The 12,365-nt window shown below is 34.6% G+C and overlaps 1 protein-coding gene across 9 annotated transcripts in view; it reads left to right on the forward strand.

Moving 5' to 3' along the window:
- RBM26 (RNA binding motif protein 26) overlaps nucleotides 1-12,365 on the forward strand; it is an 85,649-nt gene that overhangs the window by 12,261 nt on the left and 61,023 nt on the right. The window lies entirely within an intron of this gene.

A 12,365-nucleotide genomic window follows, 5' to 3' on the forward strand; every position in this document is an offset into this window, starting at 1 on the left:
CTTTTCTTTTTATAGGATAACTGCTCAATTCTCCGTGAAGGCTTGAATGCCTCTGAAGAGTTTTACTTAACTCTCCTATTCCACCTTTTCCTTTCTTTTACTGTTTCTTTTCTATTATGTTTTAGTTTCTTAAAATGTTGATGGGTGGGAACTTTTCATATTTTAGGGAAATTGTAATATGGGCTGCAACTCTTTACATATCAACATTTATATTTTCATTCTGATTATGATCTTTTTTTAACATTTTGTTTTATGTAGTTGAATTTATCCTTTATTTCATGGTGCCTGGCTTTTGTGTCTTAGAAAAAGCTTCCTATTCTGAAATGAAGATATTGATAATAATACAATATTATCTATCACTGTGGTGCTTATTGTGTTGCCAGTGTACTAATTGACTTAACGCAGTAAATCAGTGAGCTAGAAATTGAACCCAGTTACACTTGGGTCTTTATCCATATCCTTTATGATCCTATTTTTAACACTTAAATGGGATTTGAGGAAATCAATGTCTTTTCTCCACTTGAAATGTTTGAACATTGGGTATGAATATGGATCCTTCGTTTGTTCTTTGATGGCTTATTTTTATTCAGATGTATACAAAGTTATCCCTTCACAATTGACTGCAAATCCATGTTTTCCTAATGATTTCAGATGCCACTTTAATTACATACTAAATTCTTATATTTCTTTGGGTTTATTCTAGACTTTTATATAACAAAATGATTTATCTCTTATCAGATTACATTCTTGAATTTTGGCGATTTTTTTTTTTTACTTCCTGTTAAGACTTGTACAGTTTCCTGTTAAGACTTGTACAGTTTCCTGTTAAGACTTGATTTGCTACTTGTATAATATTTTATTATGAAAAATTTCAGATATACAGAAAAGTTGGTAGAATTTCACAGTGACACATTGATATATCCATTACTTAGTTTCTTCCATTAATATGTACTTATCAAACTTGATAAGTTGATGTTATTTCAAAGTAAACTGAAGATATAATCAGCATTTATCTCTAAATACATAGCTGTAATTCTAATGTATAATTAATTAAATTCAGTTTAGTTAAAAGTGAAATCTTTTATATAATTTGTATACAGTAGTGTGTACAGATCTAAAGTATACCCTTGATGAGTTTCGACGAATGCATCCATCTCTATAAATAAATTCCTTTTTCAAATAAAATAAAGACCATCATACTGAAGTTTCCTCATATCCCTTCCCATGCCCCTAACCCTAGAAGCAGACTGTTTGGATTTGTTTAATTATATATTAATTTTGCCTATTGTACAACATCACATAAAGGGAATCATAAAATGTATACTTTTTTGAGTTAAATTTCTTTCCCTCATGTTCTTGAGTTTTTATTGCTGAGTAGTAGTTTTTATTGCTGAGTAGTATTCCAGTGTCAGATGCATGCTATATAGTTGTAGTGATAATGCCCATGCTATTTTTAGTCTTGACTAGTCAACAAAATTTTTCTTATCTTTTTGATTGAAAGTAACACATGCTTTAAAAAAAAAAAAGATTTATTTATGCATGCATGCAAGAGCTGAGTTGTAGGCCAGAGGTGGGGGTGGGGTGGGTGAAAGGACTCAACAGACAAAGTGGGGAGCAGAACAGGTGGATCTACTGAAATATACTGCTGAGGGGGGTCAGTAGGCGAGACAGGAGAGGTCTGCTATGCCATGTGGATTAGCTCCCTGGCCAGGGATTGAACTCATGCTGCATTGGCTGGCAATGGCTTGATAGCACTGTGATTTAACCCCTGCGCCACCAGGGAGACCCCAGTACGTGCTTGTTTTAATAAAAACTCAAGCATTGAAATATAAACCAAGACTGACTCTAATTCCTTCCTGTTTCCCGTATATAAAAATATATCTTAAATATAAGTATATATGTATTGCATGTTTATGTAGTTTTGTAATTTTTTATATGGATAGGATCTATTATGTGTTACTATATATAAGATTGCAGGTAACAGACCCTCCGTATGTCTTCCCATATGAGTAAATTCTTAAGTAGATTTCTGTTCCTCCCAATGTTATTCATGCTATTACATTATGTGAATATACCACAATTCATTTTAATAGTGCTTCATTTAAGAATATGACCATTATATTTTAGGGAAAAAAAATAGCTAAATTAATCCCTGCATAGTTAAAAGAAAACTTACCGGGATGCTTTTGAAATGAAAAAGTAGAAATTTTCTTCATAATTACCACCCCAGCACTTTTAGTATTAATGCATATTTTTATGCTTTTAAAATGGCTGAAATCCAATTTTATTGTATGCCATAGTTTAGTTAACCATATTGTTCTTGTCAATTTCCTGTTTCTTTTTACATTATAAATAACTAATAATCATCTTTCTCTATGTAGTTTCTTTTATTTTCTTAGTGGGAATTACTTTCTAGCTGTCACGTAATGCTCCTGTTAGAAGCCTTTTTTTAAAATTTTTTTTAAATTCTTTTTTTTAATTACTTTTTTAAAAAAGATTATTTATTTATACAAGAACTGGGGTACAGGCCAGATTCGCAGGAGAGTGAGAGGATTCACCAGAGACAGAGCGGGGAACAGAACAGGCAGACTGACGAACTACACTGCTGAGGGGAGCAGCGGGCAAGACAGGAGAGGTCTGCCGCGCCATGACCTTCGCCTGCCGGCCCGGATCAAACCGGTGCTGCAGAGGCTGCGGACAGCTTCACAGTGTGGCTCTCAACCACCTGCTCCACTAGGGGAGGCCCTAGAAGCCTTTTTAAGTTAAGAATTGTGTGTTTGAAAGCTGGGTTAAGTGTACTTTGGTAGTATTTGTTTAAGTCCAGTTGTTCCAATCAGTTTGTTTTATAATATCATGTGCTGCATTGTGGCAGGTAATTCCTCGTTTGTCAAAAAGCCATTTAAAATGAAGTGAAGTGAGCAGATTGTATATTTTGTCTGTTTTTGATTTGTTAATATTAAAACTTTCTGCATCCTGCTATTCCTATACTAACTACTTCAGTTACTAATTTTCCATCCCCTTTTAGTACTTTAAAAGTTAATAGCACCTGAAACCATGAGAGTCTTAGAAGAAACACAGGTATAAATATTCTTTACAAGAGTCTTTTTAATGATTTTATTGGACATAGTACTAAAGCATAAGCAGCAAAATGAAAAACACATGGGACTGCATTAAACAAAAAGGTTTCTGTGCAGCACAAGAAACCATCAGCAAAATAAAAAGACAACATATGGAATGGGTAAAAATACTTCCGGACCTTATATCTGATAAGGAGTTAATATCCAAAATATGCAAGGAACTCATCCAACTCATCCATCTAGCAAAAGAACATGTAACCCAATTAAAACTGGGGAAAGGACAGGAATAGACATTTCTTTAAAGAAAGTATATGAAACACTGACTGGTCCCGGAAAAGATGTTAAACATCACTAGGTATTAGGAAAATACATATCAAAATCACAATGAACTATTACCCTAGGCCTTTTAGAATGACCACCATCAAAAAGACAAGTGATAACAAATTCAGGTGTAGTAGTGGAGGAAAGGGATCCCTGTGCAGTCTTGATATTTAAGCATTTCACAACATATTTTCAGTACTAGAATAAATAACTAGTGTTGACTCCAAAATGCTACAAAATTAAACCACTACACAACGTAGTATCAGCCTTGTAGAGATCTGACCAAGTCATTCTACTCCCTTACTTTGTTTAGTATTCCCCAGTAACCCAAAAAACCTAGTCCCTAAAATGTACAAATACTTTATTTTCAACATGGCACTTTAGACTTTGGCAAGAGGTAGGAAGAGAAAAACTGATATTTTTGGAACGTACGTACTCAATGTAAGTAAGGGCCAGGATAGGGGAGGAAAAGGCAACTAGAAAAGATTTGTCAAAATGGAGATGATTTTATTGACTGTTTTGTATCTGCGCAGATCTCTGAACTTGTTGCTATAGCTTAATTGGGTTTGACCTAAGTTGAGAATTGGTTTTATGTAGTGGGTTGAAATGCTTCTTACGAATACAGTGGACCTTCCCATGCGTGGGTCCGCATCCGCAGATTCAATCAGCTACAGACAGAAAATACATATCATTTAGTTAAACTATGATGGTTACATATGTACTGAATGGAGACAACTTTTTTACTTGTCCTTATTCCCTAAACAATACAATATAACAACTATTTACACAGCATTGATGTTGTATTAGGTATTGTAAGTAATATAGAGATGATTTGAAGATGTGTGTAGGCTATGTGCAGATACTGCACCATTTTATATAAGAGACTTGAGTATCCAGATACCCGAAAAGGGGGCCCTGGATCCAATCCCTCCTCAGATATGGAGGGATGACTGTAATGTCATAAATAGTAGATACTTCTCAGCTCATTGTTACTGGTTCAGGCTAAAGGTAGACATAGTTATGTAGGATGCCTGTGGGGAACCAGATAAGCATGCCACTAATAGCAATTTAGAAGAGGTAGAACTACGTATAGATCTTAAGATCTGGCAATTTAGGAGAAATACAGAAAAATGCTTCTGCATTGTAGAATTTACCAATTATCCCATCTTAAGGTTCAGCACTTGCTCATGGGAAAAGAGGATTCTGTAGCTCTTGAAAAAGATCTCAAAAAAAATGTTTTCAAATTACGTGCTGTGTTCAATTAAGGTTCCTGGGAATGAGAAGAGAGATTGATAATGTTCAAAGCTCAGCATTTTACTCATAAAAATGACCCTACCTTTTCAGATGATCCAGTTTGGTGTCTTTTCTTTTAAAAAATGGGAAAGCTGAAAGCCAGAGAAGTACAGTACTAACCCAGAGCTACGTAGTGCATGACAAAGATAGGGTTAACACCAGACTAGAAATCTGCTATTTATTTATTTATTTATTTATTTATTTATTTATTTATTTATTTATTTATTTATGCAAGCACTGGGTACAGTCAGAAGCGCGGGAGGGTGAGAGAATTCACCAGAGCCAGAGCGGGGAGCAGAGCAGGCAGAAGGACCGAAGTACACTGCTGAGGGGAGCAGCAGCGGGCGACAGGAGAGGTCCCTCCGGTGGCCGGGGAGCAGCCGAGGATTGAACCTGTGCTGCAGAGGCGGCGGGCAGCTTTGCAACCCAGCGCTCAACTGCTGCGCCACCAGGGAGGCCCAGACTAGAAATCTGAAACCCACAGAATTTTTGAAGTTCAGTCCTGTACTTTTTTTTTTTTTTTAACAGTACCATTCTACTTTAAAGAAAGGCTGGTGTTTTGGCTTAGAGGACAACATGGTTTGAGGGTACTAAACATATAGAAACCTGGTTTTAAAGCCTATTGGGAAGGGCAGTGAGATAGGCATTGTATAACTTAAAATTTTTGTTTCATTAGTAATTCACTTGTTAGCATATTTGGCAGGTTAATAAAATACTTATGGTCATATTTATTTGTAATTGTTTCTAGCTTGACAGAGTAGCTATTTACTGGAAGAAACTGAAGCTTTAAATTCTGCAGCCTGAGAATTCTTTATAATAATTTCTCATAATTACTAAATACTTTTCAGCATGGTATGGTAGCAGTATTAGAAAATTATAGTGGCAACTTTAGAAAAAGACCTAGAAGTAAATACATACCATGTACAACCATACAGCATTGGCCAGATTTTAATATATGTGTTATGTATATGTGAGGAAACAGCTTGTTAGATTTTAACGGACTGACTGAAGTTCATAAAAGAGAATGATGGTACTAGGTTTTTCAGTTTTCTTCTCCTCTTAGTGCCTTTTTTTTTTTTTTTTTTTTTGCTAATTCTGCCTCTTTTTGTGGTCATGAGAGAAAATGTTCTCTAGTCTCTCATTTTTCCTTTTAGTAACTGAAGGGATGAAGTAACCCAGACCTGTTTGTATATTGGTAGAAGGTGAGTCCACATCTGAATAACATAAGGGGTGACCTTTGGAAGCCAGAGTCCTTTCCCAGGGAACTGAGCTTTTCCTCTACTTCTAACTGAAATGTTAACCGGAATGTATCTGTGCTTAATTTACCCTTTGGACTACTGAAGTTTGCATGGAACAGCAGTTTCACAATCTGATTATGGGGTCTTATCCTTGAGAGTACGAAGAGAACTTTGTCTTTTGATTTAAACACCTGATTAGTACTTTCTAAATAACTTCCAAATCATTGTTTTCTGCAGTGTGATGTGAGAATTCCTGGAGTTTCCTAAGATCCTTTCATGGAGTCTGTTAGGTTCCCACTTTTCCAACTATATGTTTGTGTGAGACAAGATTATCTTCGTATATTTCTTTCTTTCTTTTTTTTTAAGATTTATTTTTATTTTTTCAAGAACCTGGGTACAGGCCAGATGTGCGGGAGGGTGAGAGGATTCACCAGAGACAGAGCAGGGAACAGAACAGGCAGACTGACTAAAATACACTGCTGAGGAGAGCAGCGGGCGAGACAGGAGAGGTCTGCAGCACCATGTGAGTATCTCCCCGCCTGGCTGGGCTGGAACCCATGCTGCAGAGGCTGCGGACAGCTTCACAGCACTGCACTCAACTGCCTGCGCCACCAGGGAGGCCCTCCTCATATATTTCAACCAAAATATGTCACAAAAGATTGAATGTAAAGAGCTGTCAGATTTTAAGCCAGTCATTTATGGTATTTGTTACCAAATTTTTATTCTGTTGTTAGTTTCAAAGAGGTCTGTTAATTATGGAATTCTGCTGATTCCTGCTCTCCCCTGGGGATGTGGCCCATGCTGGGGAAGTTAGTCATTTTCATGGCCCAATATTGTTTATGAAGAGGCAGACTTCTTTCTTGGGCTTCTTTGGCTGTCAGTAATGTAAGGTTGGAACTACTCGGCACCATCTTTGTTGCCACATGAAGAAGGCCTGCTTGACAATGAAGTGAGTTCAAGGGAAAACAGAATAGAGTCCTGTTTGCATCATTTCAACTCCTGGATTTCACTCTGCCTACCATTGGACTTCCCATTTTTTTGTACCAGTAAATTCCTCCTTTTGAAAGCCCTCCGATGATTTATTTTGTTAAATTGTAATGGATTTATTATTTTAAGCCAAATTGATAATTAAAACATTTCCCAAGCTTAATTCCTAATATGTTAAATTATTGGTAGACATAACTCCTAAAAAAAAGCACTTTGGGGTTCTCTCGAATTTTTAAAGTGTGAAGGTAGTCTGAGACCAAAAAGCTTGAGGAGCACTTTTCTCAAGGAAGAAGGAATCACTGCTATGTCTAGGGCAATGAAGGAATTGATTGAATAGTTTTCCATGTTTTAATTACGTGTATTGTGATGTTTTTGTAATGATAAAAGTGATTTGTGTGACTCTCATGGATGGATCATGTTTAGATATACTTATTTTGTTGTGGTTATTTTACAGTGAAGTAGATGTGCAGTGATTCTTAATGAGCTTAATCCCTACATACAAATAACATTTTTGCCCCCATGTTTAAATTGAATGAAACTGTATAGTAAACTACGGCAATTGAATTTTTCAATGTGTGCATGGTATTTGTTGGAATTCAATTTGGACAGTTTGGATTTTTAAAAAGAGTAATCCTAAGTACAGAATAATAGAACCATGACTTGATGCAAATTAGATTTCTCTTGAATATAAAATGAAAATTTGGTAGGAACAGATGTGGGTGTATATCCGTGTTCTAAAGTTACTGAGTTAACATATTTTAAATTTAATTTTCAATTCCCACTGCCGCCTCCAGCTCCACCTTCTCAGGATTACTGAAAATGGAAGCTTGGGTTAAATTCCATTAGTTTTCGTCCTCTGAATGTCTAAGCCCTCCAAGAAACTTGAGCAAAGCAAAACAAACTTCTTTTTTGAAATGTACTGGCTTGTCAGCCTTTTTTTGCTTTATTCTCTGGTTATTATTTTGAAAGTCTTAAATTACAAACCCAAAAGTAATGAGTATGTTAGGAGGATTAATTGCAACATTTATATATATATGGAGAGAGAGAAAGCAAGAGAGAGCACGCGTGCGCGCAAGTGCAGTCCTTCCCTGATGATCTTATTTAAGATCTATTCATTCATTCACTCTGCCTCCCTTTTCTTTCTTCCTCTTTTATTCCCTTTCCTCTGTACTTTATTGTTTACCTTATTTCTCTTCAGAACACTGTCTGCATGACAATACAGCGTGTGCATGTTTGAATTGTCTACATCCTCCCTCCCCTCAGCATGCACCCCCATACCCACAGTGTAAATTCTAAGGACAGGGACTTAATTTTTTTGTTAGTTTTATCCTCAAGGTTTAGAACTGTGCTTGGTTGGCATAGTAGATGCTTATTAAAAATATTTTGAGAGATGATTGTGATCATTAAAAGGATAATCAATAAGCCTTTCTCAAAATTTCATGAGGATGAAAAAGAATGGTGAGCTATTGATCTAGTGAGCTAGATTTGTGTGTATATATATTTTTTTCTCTCTTTTAATATTTTGTCTCAGGTAGTGTGTCAGGCTACTGCATGAGTAAGAATTTTTATTTTTGGATTTTGGCATTTTCTTGATAAATCTTTATAGTATGTATTTTATCTACAGTGTAGTATAATTTAAAAATTACTAACATTTATGGATTAGTCATTGAACAGAATATGGTGTCACCTTATAGTTCATATATCTGCACAAATTCCATGAATAAAATTGAACCTAAGGATTATTATGCTTTTTCAGGTTTGTGAGGGATTTACTCTCTAATCCAGTGCTTACCTGCCAAGGGATATCAGCCTATGCTTGAAAACATTCTAATGATGAACTCATTTTCTTTCGGGCAGTTTATTCAGCCTTTGGGAACCTCTGATTATTAAAATAGTCCATCTCTATTTTAAGCCAAAATTTGTTGCTTCCACTTACTGGTTCTAATTATATCCCACGGAGGATATATTGAATAAGTGTAATCCTTCTTTCTTGTGATAACCCTTCAATTACTTGAAACCCTACCATGTTCTTTCAGACGTTTTAATTTTCTAGGCTGAGAATTCCTAGTAAGTGCTCTCATAATGATTCATTTACCATTCTGGTGATTTTCTGAAAATCTGAGTTTATTGCTATGTTTATAAAAGGTAGCAACCTGCAACTGAAAGCAGTGACAGTCCTCACTGCATAGGAGAGCTTTTGATTTCTGTTTTATTCATCTTCATGATTTAAGTTTTTCCTCAACTTTTTCATGCTTTAATCTTTTGACTTACTAAGACACGTGCTCCTCCTCTATTCTACATTCCACAAGTGTCTTGTGCTTTCCCTGTTCCCTCCCCCCGAAACCCCCCAGTACACACCCAGAAGGGTTCCTGTGGTTGGAGCACTCTATGATCAGAATCATGCTTTATTAGCAGATTAAGTTTTTGCTGGGCTAAGAAGTGGACTATAGAATCAATGGGAATTTGGCCTGTTTTTCTAAGGTAGGAATAAACATGTCACTCTTAGTATTATTTCTTCATCCTTAAACATTTTCAAAATATATATTTTTTTTCTATCTCCTTGATCTGAAAGAAGATTTTTGTCCTTCTTTTACACATTTTCAGAATGCTAGCTATATAGCAGAGGGCATAGTGTAGTTCTGACAAGATATGTACCTTTTAGATCATATACTTGTTATCAACAGTGGCAACTGGTGTAGTATAAACAATCTTGTTTGCCATAGAGACATTTTCTTTTTTAAAAAACTAGCCCCATATATTCTTTGGTTAGATAATTTTCCATTATTTTTGCATAGCAAGGTAGCATTGTTAGAAGTGAAGATTACTCATGTATTTCATATTAATTGAGACAAATAGAAAAGAGAACAACACGTTTTTACTTTCTGTCCCTGATCCAACATTTTGGTATATTGTTTAATTTCTCTGGGTCAAATTATTTTTTACTCACATATAGTTTACAAGTATATGATTTTTTTTAAAGATATCAAAGTAAAAATGATCTCACTGGACTTTAAAAAATTGCCTCCCAAATGCAAACTTACCTGTGTTACTGTTAAATGTAAAATTACAAACCTTGCTTCTACCATACAATTTGCAGTCTAATATTTTAAAAAGTAATCTGCCTTTCAGACTGTTGGAAATGTTTAAAATTTATGTATTGGGTAGTTGAGTTTTGGTTATTGTTGCTTTTATTGTTTTTTTCCAATTCTTTTTGAATTAAATTACAGCATTTGAACAATGTAGAGACTGTGTTTGTTAATAATAGTTGCAATAAGATGCATAGTGTCTACTGTCATTAACACAGTGATAGTATTTCCTATCAGTGATTTTCCCGTAAACTGAAATATGTTTAGCTTGATGTCTGGGCAGGTTAGTTGCTAGTTGGATGTGGTTATTCACTTTAAGAATTAAGTATTGTTTCGTGGTCTCTCAGGCAATATGACCAGATTGCCAGATAAAATTACTTCTGTAGTTATATCATTAGGTTATTGTTCCATTTCTCCATGACTATTTCATCACAAAGTATTTCCTCGCTCAATATGATAAAACATGAAAACATTTGAATCTAAGATATTACCATCATTTTGTCTCTTTAAAAAATTGTTATAAGTAAGTATATTGAAGTTAATTTCAAAGAAAATTTAAAAATTCTCATGTCATTCTGAAATGGATTTTTCTTGTTTAAGTTATAACACACTTCAAGTCTTTGTAAATAATGGAAGTAGATGTATGAGAAAAGTTGGTTTACTATTACTGAGTAACAGATTACCCTGAAATTTCGTAGCACACTAGACATTGATCATTTTTCACTAGGAATAATCAGGTGGATTAGGGAGTTGGTGGCTATAACTAGGTGTTTTTACCAATAAATTGGAAATCTGGTTACTATGGTGCAGTTCATTGTAATAGCAGTGGTTAAGAGTGTGGACTTTGGAGTAAGAAATTTAGGTTTAAATTTGGTTCTGTTATTACCTTTCATGAGGTTTTGGGTGGTTCATTTAGATTTTTTTTTGAGTTGCAGCTTTTTCATCAGTGAAATGAGTTGTAGTATGTAAAGTATGGAGTGCAGTTCATGGCACAAGTTAGGTGTTCAGGATTAGTTATAGCTGTTATTTTACGTAATATTTTCCCTAAATGTTAAGTGATCTTTAGTTAAGTAATTTTAGTTTTGTTGAAAAACAGATTATTTGCTTTTTTGTATTGAATCGACATATTTCAGGCATGAAATCTTCTGCCCCTGTTCCTCCCTCCCTCACTTAGTTTCCACTCCCCTCCCCGCCAATAAGTATGCATAGTTACTTGGTCATATTTCCACATATTTAGGAGCCGATTCGCTGCTCCTAATTCAAATACATAATTTCTTCTTGTACACACAAATGGTAACATACTACTCATTTTTTTCTATTTCGCTTTTTAAGGTTAATACATTGATAAGAACATTTCTCTGTGATATGAAACCTTCCCCATTCTTTTTATGTCCTTTTGCTATATGCCATTCTCTTGTATAGATTTAGTGTTCTTTCTTTTTTCAGCTCTCTGTAAATAAACATTTGCACACTTTTGATTTTACAGTCAGCGTGACAATGAATAACTTGTATATATGTCATTTTGACTATGTAAGTCTAGCTATAACATAAATTTATAGAATTATTATTTTTGGGTCATTTATATTTGTGATCATGGAACTGCAGGAATACTTTTCTGAGGGGCTGCCTGTTTACTCACAGTAGCCATAGTGTGTGAAAACTTTGTTTCCCCATAGTGTTGCCTCCAGAATATATTTTTGTAATTTGCCTGCTTTATAGCCAAAAAATAATAATTCAGTATAGCTGAAATTTTAATTTCTCATGGGTGTAAGGTTGTATTTCTAGTCCTTTAAGATTCACTTTACTTTTTCTGTTCAATATTTATTCACATCCTTTGTCTACCCCCTCTCCCCTTTCTTATTGATTATAGAAATAACATAACAATTTACTTTCTGTGATATGTTAGAGTACTTGAGATTTTTACTCTTATGTCTGTTGACTTTTCTGAAGTTTTTACTTTATTATAATCACATTACTCATGGTATATGGATATCTTTCATAATTTAAAAGGTATTTATTACTCCACAGTTATAGAACTCTTGTAATACATTGATGACTTCATGTTACCATTTTATATTTATTGTGGTATATGGAATAAATTGGATCCAGCTTATTTAAAAAAAATGAAATTGGCTCTATTTTTAATTTCATAGTTCATCTCTTCCTCATTGATCTGGACACCACCTTTATAAAGTCTAAAATTTCTCTATATTTGGGTCTATATCTAGACATTTTTTTTCTGTTGTTAAAATAATAATGTGTATTATTTTTTTTCCCTGCCTGTTTCTGGGGGAGAGGAAGTCTTTTGGTATTTTTGTTACCACACTAATTATATTAGTTTTTGCTGTTTCGATATTGTTTGT

The sequence above is a fragment of the Talpa occidentalis genome, unplaced genomic scaffold (genome assembly GCF_014898055.3).
Source record: "Talpa occidentalis isolate TD23 unplaced genomic scaffold, MPIMG_talOcc4v2.1 talOcc4.5, whole genome shotgun sequence".
NCBI classification, from domain to species: domain Eukaryota; kingdom Metazoa; phylum Chordata; class Mammalia; order Eulipotyphla; family Talpidae; genus Talpa; species Talpa occidentalis.